We start from the raw sequence: 18,021 nt of genomic DNA on the forward strand, positions 1-18,021 counted from the left end.
ACAAGGAGGGGAAATCCTTGCAAAGTCTCTTGCATTTGATGCTGCTTTTTCACTGGAGTGGAAAGTGCTTTTCAGGGTTTGGGAGTGAGACGGGGAAACGATATTTGAGTGCAAGTCCACACAATCACAAGAGCCTGGGTGAATTTCCTTACCTGGAGATTCACAGTATTATAGGTCCATGTGGATCAGGGCTGTAACATTACTCAGAACTATAATTTCACGCTAATTAGGACTTGTCACAACCCACTTCCTGAAAGGTTCAGGTTGGTGCTAGTGAGGCAAATTTTAATCAGTAATCAAAAGCATTCACTCCTAACGTACGAAAAACCCTTAGGACTTTGTTATGTCACCTAAAGATGTCCCTGCTTCAAGCTGGACCCAGTGAGAGTGAGTGTCAAACTGACATCTTAACCTGTTTCACTCTCAAATTCTCTTGCAAAAGTGATGGTTCTTTAGCAACATCACCCAGCCTCCTTCCCTTCTTCCAGTTGGACAGACACTGTCACATTACTCCTGGAGTGGCTGAACTGAGCACGGTCATCCTCATGTGCTTCTGCCCACTGCCCCCAAATTGACACCTGTTGAAGTAACATTGGAACCACATTTGTAACTAATCGCCACCAAGATGTCAACTCAATTATTCTGACAATAGGACAACCCAGGAGACTCTGCTCCTGCCCGGGCTGATGCTCCCAGCCAAGTTCAGGCTTGTTGACTATTATCTGACAAGCCCAGGACAAAATTAACACTAAATATAAGGTAATTTAATTAACTTCTCCCATCCCAGCAGGCAGGTCCCAGCATCCTAGGCGCCCCCGGGCCTTCTAGGGAGCAGAGGAGTGTTGCACTCCCAGAGTAAACAACTGGGTTGTGCATTTATTATTTTAAGTGGGTGATTTGCAGCCAAGGATGTCTATGAAACTCTATTGAGCATGAAGGCAAAAGTTTAGTTTTTTCTTATTCTTCAAGACACGGTAATAAATTGTATGCAAATCATTCATAGGAAAACACCCTCAAGAGTCAGGATTCTTCAAGGAATAGATGTGTGCTTCCGGAGAGGAGAGGGGAGAGAGAAGAGTGAGGAGAGAGAGAGAGAGAGAGAAGGCACAGTAGACCCTGGTTTAAAAAGAGCAACAATAATAATACAGTCTGAAAGGGTTAAAAAAACAAAGAAGCTATAATAAATACAAAAAAAAATTCACTTTGTGAAATTATTTTATTATGAAGACCTTCTGTGAGCTGATATCTTTAAGGGGCATAAGGTCCCTTTTATTTCCAAATTTCAACAAAGCTGGGGTAAGCTTTGTGATTCAGTGGTAAGGAATCCACCTGTCAATGCAGGAGACACAAGTTCGATGCCTGGGTCAGGAAGAACCCCTGGAGAAGGAAATGGCAACCCACTCCAGTATTCTTGCCTGGGAAATCTCATGGACAGAGGAGCCCGGCAGGCTACAGTCAACAGGGTCACAGAAGAGTCAGACACGACTTAGCTACAAAACAACAATAACGCTGACCCTTGACTCATCCCCAGGGAAGTGAACATCAAACTATCTATTATTCCTCCCACTTTCCCGCTCTCCAATATTAAGCCAACACAAAGGAGATAAAGCAACAGGTTAGGAGGTTTATGAGTGAACATTACAACTCTTCAGTCTGTAAAGATGAAGTGGACAGTTGGAAAGGCGGGGTGAGAAAAATGAGGCAGATTATTATGGCTGTGAATGTTAGCAAGCTGAGCCCTTCCTTTGCTTGTAGCTCATCACCGGAGGTCATGGGAGAATGTGGGCTTTTCACCTTTGTTCGTGGAGTGGGAGAGTTTGCCGAAAGCCAGGTCCATGTTCCCTGTCACCTGGGTCTCCTGGTGACAAGCAACAGCCATGCTGAAGGCTGGCTGGGCTCAGTGTATGTGGCTATGGGACATGGCTTTTCTCTATGTGAAGCCAATTATATTAGGCATCAGAACAATAAGGAGGTTGCAGCCCATTGTCCACGTGTAGATGAAATCAGGTACCTGGGTGACGAGAGACCAGGTCCATCAAAGCTTGCAGACCTCATTAAAAGGCAGATCAGCGGGATGGACTAAAATCATTAAATATGTTAATTTGCAGCCAGGAAATGAAAACCCAGGGAGAAGCCAGCGGCTGACAGGTGCCCCAGCCTTGGGTTTTCTTCTCGGCTCTCTGGGTTCTCTCCTTGGGTTAACTTGGGCAACCTCGGGTGCTCAGGCTGCCAGTTACCTTGTCTATTTTGTGAGGGAGTTGGTGTGTATCACCTACACTTCACCCTCTTTACATTTAGTTGATAACCCGGGACTCCAGACACTATAAGCAAGTGCTTCTAAGCCAAGGTGGCCCATTAGAATTCTCAGGGACCTTGTAAGTATCCCAGTGCCTAGACCCATCCCAGACCTATTCCACTAGCGGGACTCAAGAATCGGTATTTTTTAAAGCTCTCTAGGTGATTATGTGGTCAAGACTGAAGACCACCAAATTCTCATTCTTTCTAGTAAATAGGAATGAGAGGCACTTAAATACCCCTCTCCTGCCACTCCATCTCACATCCTTGAGAAGAGCTGGCATTTTCTTGATGGGAGGAGATCAAAACTGTTGCTCCAGCTTGAACTCTTTTTTTCTGGGCAAATAGCTCAGGAAAAGTTTGAATCAATGACAGATCACCAGTGTAGATAACATCATATGGCTGGTCAGCTTGCTGTTGGATGGAGCTGGAGAAGCCGGAAGGGGCCATCCCATGCCAGGGTGGAAGGTATGGGCTGCTTGGAGGACTTGGAGACCACCTTTGCTTCATATTCTGGAGCTCCCAGCCCCTAGTGAAGCACAGGCATTTCTTACCATGGTCCCTTGACAGCCCTGCAGCGGGGAGAGAAAACTGAGACCCATGAAAAAGTCAGTATGAAAACTGATTAATTACTCTTTTAGGCCAACTGCACTGTACCGTGTGGACCGCTGTCCTTCCCCAAACGCATGTCCTCCCCAGAACCTCAGAGTGTGACCTTATTCAGAATAGAGTTATTGTAGAGGTGGTTAAGAAGGTCGTCCTGGAGTAGGTGGCCCTTAATCCACTGTGACCCATGTCCTTCTGAGAAGACAGAAAGCAGGGAGACACGCATGTGTCTATGTGTGTCTATGTCATATGTCTACACATGACACGTGTGTGTGTTAGTTTGCTTGGGCTGCCATACCAAATCTCATAACAGAAATTGGTTTTCTCACAATCCTGGAAGTTAGACGCCCAAGACAGAGGGGTCAGCAGCTCTGGCTTCTCCCGAGGCCTCTCTTCTTGGCTTGTGGTTGGCTCCCTTCTTGCTGTGTCCTCACGCGGTCATCCACTGACCTGTCGTTGTTGTTCAGTTGCTCAGTCGTGTCCAACTCTTGCGAGCCCATGGACTGTAGCCTGCCAGGCCCCCCTGTCCATGGGGTTTCCCAAGCAAGAATACTGGTGTAGGTTGTCATTTCTTTCTCCAGGGGATCTTTCTGACCCAGGGATCAAACCCAAGCCTCCTGCATTGGCAGGCAGATTCTTTACCACTGAGCTACCTGGCAAGTCCCCACTGACCTGTTACCTGTGTCATAGTCTCTTCTTCACACAGGGACACCAGTCATATTGGATTAGGGTAAACCCTAATGATCCCATTTTAACCCAGTTACTTCTTGCAGACTATAACTCTGAATACAATCACATTCTGAGCTACTGAGGTTAGGGTTTCAATGCATGAATTGGGGTGAGGGGGACACAGTTCCGCCCATAACACCAAGGGAAGAGGGAGGCCAAGACTGGAGCCACACGTCTACAAGCCAAGAAAGTCTAAGAATTGCTGGAAGAGGCACAGAGCATCCTCCCTGGAGCCTTAAGAGGCTCTGCTGACACCTTGATTTCCGACTTCCAGATTCCAGAGCTTTGAGAAAAGTTTCTGCTATTTAAAGCCCCCTGTTTCTGGTAACTTGTTACAACAGCCCCAGGAAACTAATACGGCTTGGCTTCTGCTTTTTGCCCTGAGCGTATATGATGCGACTTAAAGGTTGCATAGATTTTCCAACCAAGCTTGCATTGTCCCCTTCAGGCAGCAAGAGAACCTCAGGAGTGGATTTCTCACCTGTCGCTACGGCAGCCGTCACTGCCCGTCTCCACACACCTTTCCACAGGGGACCCCGGGGGAGGCCAGGCCAGGCTGGGAGGAGCAGAGCTAGCGGGGGTTATGGTGAGGAGGGATGTCTCCTACCACAGCTCACTTTTTCCGGGGAGTGATCTTCAGAGCTCAGTTGTTATTTAGTCACTCAGTCATGTCTAACTCTTTTGCAACCCCATGGACTGTAGCTCGCCAGGCTCCTCTGTCCATGGAATTCTCCAGGCAAGAATACTGGAGTGGGTTGTCATTTCCTTCTCCAGGGGATCTTCCCAACTTAGGGATCAGACTCACATCTCCTGCATTGTAGGCAGATTCTTTAACCACCGAGCCACCAGGGAAGCCCTCTGAGGGCAGTACTGGTTGCAGACCATCCATCAGAAGTTCTGTGTGGGATCAGCCCTCGTCTTGGGACTGAGGGTGATTTTAACAGGGATCTGTTGCCCAGGTATTGCCCTCAGCATCCTGCCTAACCTGAGCTCCTTTGTGAGCGGTGATCACTGTGACCCAGGCCCTTGTGTGGACAGAGCGCTCAGGCCCGGAGGCAATGGGCCCACACCACTGGCATCCTTGTGAGGTGATGGGTCAGTGTGGACCTTCGTGGTTCAGCAAGTTCATTTACAAAAGGAGACTGCTGTGCTTCTGAATGCTGATGCTCCAATGCTTTGACCACCTGATGCAAAGAGTTGGCTCGTTGGAAAAGACCCCGATACTGGGAAAAATTGAGGGCAGGAGAAGAGGGCAACAGAGGATGAGATGGTTGGATGGCATCATTGACTCAATGGACGTGAGTTTGAGCAAACTCTGGGAGATAATGAGGGACAGGAAAGCCTGGCGTGCTGCAGTCCATGGGGTCGCAGAGTCAGACACGACTAAGCAACTGAACAACAACAACAATACCCCCCCGTCCGCCCCCCACCTCCTTCGCAGGGTCTAGCTGGCTGGCTTTTGGACCACATGGGCGGGTTTCTGATTCTGGAAGACCCAGAAAAGGGGAATAGGCCACAAAAACCACCCAGGGAAAATGCGTTGGAAGAAGCTCCAGCTGCAAAGGACAGGGCATGACAGGAACCCCCGAGCCCCTAGATAGAGGAGCTCCCCTGGGGGTCATTGAGGAGGCTGAGACTTTGCTCGCCATGGCAGAAACCTGTTGAATGCATGATGAATAGGTTTCAACAGGGAAGCAGAGATGCAGGAAAGCCACTCCTGTGAGGTGTTTGCCCAGAGGAAGTCCACGGCCCCGGGTTCTGCTCTGGCTGGATCCAGGCAGTCTGGCTTCGGAGCTGCCACTTCCCCTCTGGGTCTCAGTCACAGGAGGGAATCAGGATGCGTGGCCTCCAACCTGCCCTGATTTGGCCCCCTTTGTTTGCAATTGGTGAAAATAGCAGGAGCAGGCAAGATTTATTTTGTTTGTTTGCTTATTTGCTTGCTTTTAGCTCCCAACCTTGCAAATGAGCCCCAGGGTGTAAATCAGGCCCTTGAAGCTTCTTTGAAAGACAGGAGAGCCTGAGACAGGAGACCAGGCAGTGCTCAGCATCCATCGTTCTGGGCATCTGCAAATAACGAGCACAGAGAAGGCTGTGCAGAGCCCAGGGCTTGTCTGAAATGCTGCTTCCAGGGCAACTGGGTTTAAGAGTGATTTTGAAATGCAGGAGGAAGGCAGAGAAGGGGCCAGGGAGAGGAAGGGGCCCCAAAGTGGAGAGCTGCCCCAATTAGATCAGTGAACAGCAGGCAGCCTTTCTCCCTGGCAGGAAGCACCCCAGCACGTGATGAGTGACAAGAAGCCTCTGTGAGGTGCCCACTTTTTCAAAGGGAAATGTAATTTGTAAACAATCAACATCTTAACAAGCTATAAACAACCAGTCCTGACTTCTAGCAGATTTACTGATGCTTGAGTGACTAAAATTCACAATGTTTTTCCAAACCAACTCTGTTAATTTGTGGCCTGGTATTCATTAGGGACCGCCTCCAGCTCTGCTTCCAATCTAATGATGCAGGGCTGGGTCTGAGCCCTTTTCCATCAGGGGTGCAGGCCCGGGCAGTTCAATCTTGTCTTCTTCTCTTTTTCACCACAGCTGGCCTTGGACCTCATAGGATAGGATGTGTTTGCTTTGTTTTAAAATTCTAGCATTTTAAAAATCACCCATCATTTATCACTCATCTCAGATGAGCAATTGTGGGTCCATGGCAGCAGAATGCTTTCTCCTCCAGGCTCCTCCTCTTCCCCCCGCCCCAACCAGCCCCCACCTCCTACCCCCCACCCTCCGGGGAAATCAAGAAAAACAAGATTCTACTTGTCCAGCCCCTCAGAGGCTCCCCAGAATTGCTAGAGTCGTCACAATAAGTGGTAGTAATAGAACCATACACAGGACCGTAAATACAAACTGCTCTGTGGAGTGGCAAAAAATAATGAAGTAATTAGGTGAACTATTATCAGCACCTGTGACTGATTGGTGCAAGCACGTCTCTAGCTTTATTATATTATTTTTTGTCGGGAACAATAAGCAGATTTGGAAGTTGCAGAACGTTAGCTCCTGCCCCCAACTTCCCTCTCCTGAGGCCCCCATCACCCCAAGGTGCATGGTCTGGGGGGTAGAGGGGAGCTGTCTGCTCAGCTGGTGGAAAGCCACAGCAGGTAAACGTGAGTCCTGCTTCCCAACCCATTAGGGTTAATGCCACCTTAATTAGCAATTGATGAGCCACCTAAGAGGTGCTATTTCATGCGCCTCATCTAGGCTAAACGTATGTCCCACAGACAGACACAAACCAGGAGACTGTCAAGGGAAGGGAGATATTCAAAGCTGCTCACTGCTGGTTCTAAGTGGAAATGACCGTTTGAATGCTCAGCCTTCAATCTTGTACCTGGCATACTGCCCTTTCTCTGTGTCGGAATTTCTGCACGGAAGGACCCAATTGCCAGTAATAGTGATTACTCGATGATGATAATAAAAGTTAACACTTATAGTATTACTATGCACCTGGCCCTGTTTTAAGCATTGTATATATATGTCTACTCCTTTACTCTTCACAATGACCCAGGGAGATATATACTGTTATCATTCCCATTTTACAGATGGAGAAACCAAGGCACAGAGAAGTAAAGTGACTCACCCAAGTCAGGACTCACCTTGGCTAGGATTCCAAGCCAGAGAGTTTGGTGGCAAAGTACACACTCTTAATCCTCTGTCCACTTCCCCTCTTCAGTGGTTTCCGTATAGGACTATGGACCAAGGGATACCCACAGTATGTCTGGTAGAGGCTGGGCAAGAAGGGAGGTAAAGAATGTGAAAGAGTCATGCTAAGGACCAAAGAAAGACAATAGTTCCTCAGACTTGCCCATAGACAGGAGAATCCAGTGCCTTTCCTTAGCTGGTAAAGGTAGACCTCCAGGTACAACCATCACACATACTAAGGCGCGTGCCAGAATTCTCATCCTCATCTAGAGAAACACGCAATGTTGACACAGGACATCCTTTCACTAAGAGCCACAGATGTGCTCAGCCTTCTCTTGGGTTTCCTGTCACCCAGAACCTCTAGGAGTCCACAGAATTTGACTGACTACTTACCTTAAGGATTTAATTTTTAAACCAATTGAGTTTGTTGAATTGCTGGCCAAGTGATTCTGCTTTGCAAGTTTCAGACCAGTGGGAGACAGAGTCATTTGCCATTTCTGGCAGAAGGAGGCTGAGCAGTGGATCTTGTTGGATGACCACAGTTATCCAAGTTACCCAATTTCTATGGACCAAATTAGCCAACCTCTTTGGACCTCAACTTTCTTATCTGTAAAATGGGAATAATAACCCACCTGCCTCATAGGCTTTGATGCTTCCATGAGTTAATAAATGTTAATCGCTGATTACTATTTCTATGTATAAAGGTGGGTTGTCCACGAAGCCAATGAAACTTAAGCTTTAGGCCCTAGGGTTTCATTTTTGCATGTCACTTCCTCCAAAGCACTGTATTTCATATTCATAATTTTGATTTTTTTTTTTTTTTGGTGGTGTTGGCTGGCTTGCAGGGTCTTAGTTTCACAACCAGGGATTGAACCCAAGTCCCCTGCAGTGGAAGTATGGAGTCTTAACCACTGGACCACTAGAGAATTCTCTTCTTTTTCTTAAAGAAGGTCTCAGTTTGTATAAGCTTCAAGCCCTTCAAAACCTAGACCCACCCCTGGATTATCTGGAAAAGGAAGCAGTGGGTTTGGAAAACGGCTGTAGTCTCACCTAATGCAAAAATGCAAGCCTCCAGGTTTAAGACATCAACACACGTGTCAAGGACCCTCCTTTGTGGACAGGGACACAAGTGTCTTTCTAAGCAGACAAGGAGCTGTAGAAGATAGCATATGTGAGGCTCATGAGAGAGGGACCAACTTGTCCCAGTTTCCCTGGGACGGCACCAGTTTTAAAATTTAAAGCATTAGGTCTCGAAAACCCACTCCGTTCTGGGCAAACTGGGAGGATGGGTCACCCTCTTTGTTGAGGACAGACACATATCACTGTTGATCACCACGGAGCTCCCAAGTAGCTGAGTGCTTGGCGTCAGGTAGGGGTCCGGTAACTCTTTGGTGAGTGAGTGGTGTGTAAACCAACATGGTGCCCTGTGAGCTGGAGGAGGGAGCTACATGGGCAGCTGGGGGTGGGGGAGCAGGTAGATTGCCTGGAAGTCCAGGGAGCAAATGAAGCCTGCGATGGTAAAGTTGGATCAGAGAGCTTGGATCAGAAGTTGGATCAGTGGGAGGGGGGAATGTGGAATATGATGAGGGCAACTACCCAGACGCAGATCAGCTGCCCAGACCAGGGATAGTTTCTGCTTACTTCTAGCTACCTGATAACAAACAGCATGGCTTCCATTGAGAATCTGCATGTTGTCATTTTCTCAGCTCAGAAACTATGCTTGTGTCCAGGCAGAACCCAGAATCCAAGCTGGATCTGGCTGGTGGCTGGGTGGGGTGGGGAACCATGCCGCAGGCAGGTCTGCGGCGGGCTATGGGCACACGGGCGAGCTGCTCAGGCCCCGATTCCACATGCTGTGTAGACTCCAATTACCCGAGGACTAAGAGATCAAACGGCCCAACTGTGCTCCACAATAAAAGAAGAGCTCTTAATTTTACTCTGCGCTGCACCCTCCAGCCAGACCGTGCAAAACAATGCATCTCATTGATGTCCTCCTGAGCCCCAAACCTTCCTGAAATTGTCTCCACTTATCCCGGCAACATCTCTATAAAGTGGACAGGGGAGAGAGTCAGAGATTTCAAAGAACCGCCCGGGATATCACGGCTACCACAGATGGCTTAAACCCCATGTTCCTACTTTGCTAAGGACAGAGAATTTTAAAATTATTATTGATTTGCATTTTCAGGTATACTTGAAAGGTGTAACATTGGAAGGTGAGGGAAATTATTTGTACTGGCCCTTAGCTGAGCTATGGCATAGATGCAGAGGACCTGAAAGAAAACAGAAAATTCATTGAAAGGCCAAGGACCAGAGACTGAAATTTTGCAAAATCTATTTTTCTCTTCTCATAGCACAAGCATAGAACATCATAGTTAGGATTTCTGGGGGGGGGCGTGGCATGGCCAAAAATGAGTCTGCTTTTTTTTCCAACGATAATGTCAATTAATAGGTAAATATTCTGGAAAATTCAATCACTTTGAACATATAAAATTAGGGAAAGTTAAAAGATTTGTGGACATCTAAATATGTATGCAACAATGGAGTTCTAAGCCCACAAATCTAATTTGCTTTTCCATATACCAATATTAAAAGAAAATACTTTTAGCTTTTAGGACAACAGATATGGAAGAATACTGTACTAAAGTGATCAAAGAAATTTCAGGATTTTTTGATAGGTGACTTCACCTGGATAATAATCAGGTTCTTCATGTTGCTACTTATTTATAGGGTTCTCTATAAATGAATGATACAGATACCTTAAATGGACCCATGGTTCCCCTTGATATAGGAAGTGAAAAATAGATGGTTGAGATGTAGCTGAAGCTCTGTCACAACTCAGGGATCAGTATTATAGCTCAAAAGGCAAAAGCAAGTATCTTTTAGGTTGAGCATTCTTTACTTACAGCATATATTTACAATAAAAATTGACCTTAAGAGAAAATGGTCTTGCTGGCTTTTCTATTTGGAACTGATAGGCTAAATTGTTTCTCGTTTGATGGTCTTAAAAAGTTGTTAATATGACTTTGAAAGCAGCATTTTTCAAGCACTGTAAACACGCTAGTGTAGAAAACTAGACAGAAGCAAAACTGTCTGATGTGTGAGATTCCTAAACAACTTGTCTTCATTTTGGTTATTTACTTTCAAACACTGAGTGCTCTTCCCACCATGCCACTGTACCCACACATTGCTTATTTAGTGATTTTTGTGAAATTCACACCTAACTGACTTATTATCCCATTTCAAATTGCCTTTAAGTTATTTGAAGCTGAAACAATGCAAGAAGAACTCATAGTGTTCACTCTATTTTGAATTGCTTGCCATTGCAGGAAGAAACCTGGAGATACTTTCTGCTATTAATTTCGGATCTATTAATTCTTTGTACTATAATAAACTTCCACTAGAAAGTTAAAAATCAGGCTCTTGATAATTGTAAAATGGATATTTTGATCAATTACAAAAACGTCACGATTGCGCATATGTATAAGACTTAAGACGTCTTATGAGTTAGCAACAGACGATGGCTAAAACGAGCCACCTGCCACAGAATCTTCCCCTGAGCAAATTCAACAGTGCTCAGCAGGTCCTCCAGGTTGTAGAAGTCGTGGCCAGATTATGGATTTCTGCACACAGTGATGGTTTCTGTGGGAAGCATGTAGCAGGGAATGTCATGTCACTTACCTTGTTTTATACCACAGCTGTTGCAGGCAAAGCTTTCTCCGATGACTTTCCAGTTTTGCTCCGGATCCAGAAAGAAACAGTTCCCCTGAATAGTTACTTCCTAGGTGTTCCTTAGGACAGAGATTTTGGAAGATAATTTGGCATGCTGTTCTCAGTGGTCCCTCTCAGTTTAAAGCCTTAAAGATGGACAAACGTACATTGGTTTCCTGGCAGGCGCTGAAATTCCGAAGCAGACAAGCTGACTCCAAAAATCTTTCCCTGGAAATGAGTACACTTTCTCACAGAGCCACTAGATGGCGTATGACAACCATTTGTGTCAGCCACACACAGGCTTCCCATCTGTCAATAACTTAACCAAACGTGTTCTAAAACAATTCCTGCAAGACAACTTTGCTAATAGATTATCATCATTTCAATCTTTATATGGGAATCTAAATGTTTCTGATTTATGTTTTGGAAGTAGAGAAAATCTTCACTGGAAGAGATACATCAGAAAGTGCACTTGGTATGTACCAATGTTAATAAACACTGGCACTTAAAGCTGAATTAAGACACAAATATTAAATGTCAAAATGTGGCCAGCCCATTTATCAACTCAGGCTTCAACAAACTTTTATTAAGTGAAAATTGTGTGGTAGATGTTAGTTGTGCTTCTAAAATGTTGAAAGAACATTTTTATTACCAGAAGTTAATCAAATATTTGAGAATAAAGACGTCAATTCCATGTCTTACAGTTGAGTCACCAATATAATGTTAAAATGAAGTAAGTGCTGGAATTTCAGCAACTTCACATCTGAGGTAGAAAAAATCTGAAATTCTGGGACAAAAAAAATCAAGTAAAGCACTTGGTAAATTCTCTTCCCCTCATAGCAAAATATGATTCCCCAACCCCCTACCTTAATAAATGTAATGGCCTATAAAGAAAATAAGCTAATAAAATATACCACTTCTATAGTAGAGTCAGTTTTCTATTTTGTGCCCTTTGTTACTAAGTATAGGTCTGAGATATTGAGCTACTCATAGGAATGAGTATTTTATGACGTAATTTTTTTTGTCTATTTTATCATGGTGTTCAGAAGGACATGAGACAACTTCTTCAAAAGTTAGTTCCACACCTGTGGAGCTAATCAACAAATCTCTAAGATCTATTTTTTTTAAATCAATGATTAAAAAAAAAAAGAGGAGCATTCAAATTCTTTCATCCTTCTCATAATAGATGTGATATTTCTTCTGGATCAGCCTCTGCCCCAAAGAAAAGAATGGTCTCATTTTTAGAATTGCTGGCTGTTTGTTTGAACTGAGGAATTAGTTGCATTTCAAAATAAAGACATGGCTAATGAAATGATTAAAACATACAGAACATTAAATTATAAGCAGATGGGGGTGAGAGGAGGGAAGGGTGGGTGGTGAGTTTGCTAGAGACCTGAGTCCAGGAACGTTGACAGCTTTGGGTTTTTTCCCAACAATACAGAAGATGATTATTTAAGCAATAAAAGATAGAAAACAACTTCTGAAAGGAAAAAAAAAATGTTTGATAGGAATATGCAAGAAGAGCCAGAGAGTAAAATCCATATGTATTGTAAGGGTTTAAAGAGATGGCTGCTACGGAAGGAACCTAGATATTCACACTGATACTGGGAAAAGGAGCCAGTATATTTACAAGTGTACCGTCATAAGTGATAAGTCCTATATGAGCAAAGAGGATCAGACAGGCCCAGAACAGGTCATGGTTCAGGGTCTGGAGTCTTCAGAAGAAAGTCAGACATCTCCCCGGCTGTTGTCTGGTCCCAGTTATTCAGGTAACCCTGTCTCTCTTCTGTCCTCCCTGAAGTTTATAATTTTAAATGCTGCTCCATAGTTAAAAGATAAGAGTTTGATGAGATGAAGTTTAGAACACCTGAAAAAGAAGTTTGGCAAATGGGAGCAGTTCACAGGCTGTGCAAATTGTCTCAGTTCGGCAGAATCCATGAGAGTTTTATCTTGAATTTCTATCAGGCTGCATTCAGCGCGAGCTGGTTCCCTGGAAACAGACATTAAAAAAAAAGCCAAAAACTAAAACCTGTGCTGCGTCTCTCTCTTTCCTCAATATACGATGGCAGGTTTGACTCATCTGAGCTGCCTCCCTGAACAGCAGCCCTGATTGTCTTCGAGTGCGGGTTAATGGATGTAGGTCTAGAGATAAAGGAAATAAACCCTCTAAGATTTTGTCTAATTTTTAAAAGGCATCTCACCTTCCTAAGTGGTGTGTCTTCTTTGTCCTGGGTGTCTGCAAGAGAGAGGACAGTCCTGCTGTAGTGACTGTGGCTGGCACCTGGGGCCAGGGCCGGGCTCAGAGTGGGGGCCAGGGTCATTTTCAGAATTGAAAGCAGTCTTTGCTTTAATAACAGAAAGAGCACACCAAAGCTAAGTGGGTGCGCGCGCGCGCGCACACACACACACACACACACACACACACACACACAGATGGTCTCTCCAGGGAGGAATTTGCTGCCCTTTTTCTCTTTCAGGTAAAACTGTGTCTCCCATTGGTCCGAGCTGCCCTTGTGCGTGGCCATAGCACCTGTATGTCTCACCACGTGGTACTGCTCTGAAAACTGATCAATTACTTCAGGATCTTGTTTCTCCAGCACCATCCGCTGACCTTGAGCACTGCTAAAACCTAAAGATGGAGGTACAAGCTATCCTCTCATGCCTTATTGAAACCCTCAGAGTCATCTCTGCCAGGAGACAAGGTCCATGTGTTCATGACGGGAGGGAATGAGTCTCCCTCCCATTTACTGGGAAGGTTGGGGTTCAGTGGAAGGCTTAGCTGCATCCAACCCCAGTGGCCTGGTTTGGGAATAGTGATGCCTCTTCCCCCATCCCTGCTCTGACTGCTATAAGATTTTTGTCTCTGCTTTCTTAAAGTTCTATTGAATGTGCCTCATAGTAAGCTTCATTCAGTTCTTGGAAAATAAATGATCAGAAATGTGTATACATTTAACACTTATGTACGAAAATATACAAATAATATTTACTGACACTCTACCTTTAAATTTGGAAATTTGACAGTTTTCCCATTCATTTATGAGAAAAGAACATTTCTGAAGAGGTTGAGACCATCTTTCTCTGTTAGTTACTGGCTTCTGGGAGCCCAGAAGCTGGGATGGTTTGGGGAATTATTTGGTGGCCCAAACAGCAATGCTTATCAGGGCTTGGTGAGGACATGAGACAAAGGACCTGATGAGGTGACAGATGTGGGCAGAACTATGCTCTGTGTGGGGATGAGAAGGGGTCAAATACCCACAAGAGCCACCTGTCTCTCTCTGTGGCCCTGTCCATCTCTTCCTGGTCCCTCCAAGGTCCCCCAGGAGCAAAAGGAGGACTGAAACTCTGCAACTGGACTGGAAGAGCCCATATCCTGATCTTGGATCAGGCACACCCATGTGAAGACCTTGCATTATGTCTTCTAAAAACTCAGTTGAGTGGTTGCTATCATCGTTATCCTCCCCCTCATCTGAATCATCATAGAAGTTTAATAGAAACTAACCTACTGAGAGCTTACCACCTTCAAGGGGCTATTGTAAGCACTTCACATGCATTGTGGCATTTCAAACTCCTAGTGACCCTATGAAGTAACATCCAAGGGCTCAGCCCATAATAAAAACTCCAGGAAGAATAACCACGGCTGGCATTCTGTATGAGACGTGTGAATGGGAACAGTCCTTTGAAGGACGACAGAGGTACCCAAGTGTGATTCATCAGCAGGAGCTCATGGACTCCTACTCAGAGTCCTTGTGGAGGAGGCCAGGCTGCTGGCCCTGCAGGTCTCAGGGCACCTGGCTGTCACATTTACAGGTCGACTGGCTCAGTCTATAGGGGATTCAGAGACATGGATGGGCTAGTCTGGTCCTGGAGACCTCACCTTGAGGATGAGAAGTAGAGATGAGATGCAGAGTGACAGAAAATTGTGAGGAACAGTAGCACAAGGTTCCTACTGGAGACATATGCCTCCCATGCTCTCAGCTTCACATGGCACTCTGGGCCCAAGGAGCATCTGAGGAGGTGATTAAAGATGCAGGCACTTGGACTGCATCCCCAGACATGCTAATTTTCTGAGTCTGGATTGGGCCAGGGAATCTGCATTTCAATGATGTTTCCAGGTGCTCACCCAGTGTTGAGGGTCCAAAGACCAGGAGGAGACAGATTGGAGTAGATGGACTAAGGCAGAGAAGAAGGCTTTGAGTGTCCCTGACCTTTATCATGACTAAAGCCATTTATCTCAAGACTTCACCTCTTTAAAAGATGGGACTGTAATTGAAATTGACAGAGACTGGGAGGCAAAACAGAGACAAGGCAAAGTCATGCATCCTGCTTTGGGAGCGGATGCTCAGAAGGTGAGACAGGGCTCAGATTAGCTCTAAGGTCCCCGGAGCACAGTTTGGGCTGTGACCAGCCGGGAGGAGGCTGAGGGGCGCCTCCGTCAGCCTGTGGTCCAGCTGCCTGGGTAGAAACAGCTGAACTTCAAAAGAAGCCTGGGGTTTACCCAGGCTGTGGTTGTGTGTGTGGGGGGGGGCGGGGGGGGCGCCCAGCAGAGCTGACAAAAGAACTGAAGAACAGGAAGAGAGAGAGAGAAATTTGGGGAGAAATGAACAGACTTGAGATCAGGGCTTTATTTAGGAAGGAGGTGGGCATACTTGGAAATGCCTTCTACATTTGTGTTTTCATCGACACAGAATTGTAAAACCATCCTGGTAATCCTTTGAACGTCCGCGCAGAGAAGTTGTTTCACGGTAATTCCACCTGAAACTCTTTCCTGCACTCACAATTTAAGGACTGCCATTAAAATATCCTGGGAGCCAGGAGACAAAGAACCTGGGGTATCCTTGTTACTCCTAGCAGATGCTTTTGTGAGTTCCTTCCCCCCCCCCCCCTTAAGAGACAGTGATTCTAGAGAGTTTGGCTAAGAGGTGGAGAAAACCCCAAACAAACAAAAGAAAGCCACTCAGGATTTGGAAGACAGAATAGCTAAGAGCCCAAACCGTGTTCTGTCTTCGGAAGACAACAGAAGACAGGGCTCCTAGCAGTTTCACAATAGGTGAGATGATGTTATCGAAGGAATTGCTTTCCATGGCTTAAGTTACAGGAGGGAAAACATGGGCTCAGAGCTTGAGAAGATTGAAAAAAAAGAAAAAGAAAAACCAAACCAGGGGATTGTGCAGAACAGGAGAACAAGCAAAACAAGGGAATGAACTGCCAAAGAAAGTGGAATTTCCATCCCTGGAGCTATTCTGGGAGAGAGGAGGGACCTCTTTATTACAGGTTGTTTAGAATAATGAACTCGATCCCAGCGCAAGGCATGGGAATGGACTAAATGACCCCGGCCAAGTTCCTTCCAGTCCAAACAACTCCATAATTATTGACCCAGGTGGCCAAGGGTTGGTCTCAGAGGAGGAAGAGTCCGTTTTCAAATGACTTGCAAGGGCTCAGTTGCCAGCAGTGCTTTGTCATTGACTGGATCGTTTTCAAGTCATTTTGCTCAGCAAAAACTCCAATGCGGAGGCCCACTCAGCAACTGGTTTTGAGCCTTTGCTGAGGGTCTCCAGGTTTCAAATCTTTCTGGCCAAATTTAATTCCCAGCTGCCCTGTGCAGGCTCTAGAAAGATCCCAGAGGTCTCCTGCAGAATTCTGCAGCTCTCTGGAGAAAGGGAGGTGGCAAATGCCCTCCCTCTTTTTCTCTTGCTGGAAAGTTCCTTCCATTGGCCTCTAAGGCTGGTTGATGGAGTTTCTCCCCAAGGACGTCAAGCAGAGTCTACCTCAATCCTGTTTGCAGCCACTTGGAGTGAGTGGGACATGACTCTGGTCTCCTGGTCTGCAGTTTTGCTACCTTGTCACCTCGGTAGCTTGACATGGGCACGTCTCCCTGTGAAAAAAAAATGTCAAAAGAGACTCCGAGTCAATTTTAGCTCTCCAATTCTCTCTCATCTTCCAGTCTCTGGGAGACCATCTTAAAAAGAATTTTAGGAAATGGGTTTCAAACTTGTATGTACTTACACAATAAATATTTCATAACAATGATTTAATGAAAGCATCAACCCTGATTTTCTCAGGCTTCAGGAGCATGAGGGATAAAGGACCCCCACCTTGATGAACAAAGCACACCTCCCTGACTCTCCCACTTACATGTCACATAATGCATAGGGCCTTTCAAAGCCCCAGAAAGTTCTTGAATGAACACCCCCAGCAGTCACAGAGAGGCAGTCCCTCTAGCTCCCTTTCATAGGAAGCCGCACGGAAGTGACAATTTTTTACCATCCCTGCTGCCAGGACCTGCAGTGACAAAATGGACTTCCTGAGAAGCTTGCTGGTTCCAGGTGGTTCCAAAATGACAAAGCCAGGGGCCCCAGCAGTGCAGTGTTCTTCAGAGTCCTCTGCATGCTGAAGACACACCAGCAGGTTCAAATCCTGCTGAATTCTAGAAAGACCTCTCTCCCTTAGTCCCTACCCACCCCACCTGTCTCTATGTCTCTGTAAGTAAGACTTAGACACCAGTCACCTAGCTTGGCCAAGGTATTAATACCTGTGGTAGTGGTTCGGTCCGACTCTTGTGATGTCATGTCCGACTCTTGTGATCTCATGGACTGTAGCCTGCCAGATTACCCTATCCATGGGATTTTCCAGGCAACAATACTAGAGTGGGTTGCTCTGCCCTTCTTTAGGGGATCTTCCTGACCCAGGGATTGAACCTGCATCTTTTATGTCTCCTGCATTGTCAAGCGGGTTCTTTACCACTAGCACAAGCTCATATGCACAATGATGTTTATTGAAATATCATTTAGAAGAATAAGAAATTAGAAATCAATGAAATGTTTGACCATTAAAAAACAGGTGGGTAAATTATGGAACATCCCCTCCTAAGGGATGGTGCATAGCCATTAAAAATTGTTTACAGAGGCTTTGTAGTAGCAAGGAAAATGTTTGTCAAATAAGATTAAGTGAAAAAGACAATCAGAATACAGAATTTTACATTCAACTGATTGTAATCATATA

The 18,021-nt window shown here is 45.5% G+C and overlaps 1 long non-coding RNA gene across 1 annotated transcript; it reads right to left on the reverse strand.

The window, feature by feature from the left end:
- Positions 1-268: 268 nt before the first annotated feature.
- On the reverse strand, positions 269-17,518 carry LOC145524385 (uncharacterized). Its single transcript, XR_014067455.1, has 8 exons — positions 17,155-17,518; positions 16,788-16,894; positions 11,190-13,651; positions 10,993-11,102; positions 8,966-9,358; positions 8,365-8,467; positions 7,269-7,400; positions 269-578 (listed from the first exon to the last, which is right to left on the reverse strand). It is a non-coding gene; the product is annotated as an uncharacterized LOC145524385 (long non-coding RNA).
- Between the last annotated feature and the right edge of the window lie 503 nt (positions 17,519-18,021).

Source organism: Giraffa tippelskirchi, chromosome 2 (assembly GCF_054371585.1).
Source record: "Giraffa tippelskirchi isolate mGirTip1 chromosome 2, T2T-mGirTip1v1.2.pri, whole genome shotgun sequence".
Taxonomy (NCBI): Eukaryota; Metazoa; Chordata; class Mammalia; order Artiodactyla; family Giraffidae; genus Giraffa; species Giraffa tippelskirchi.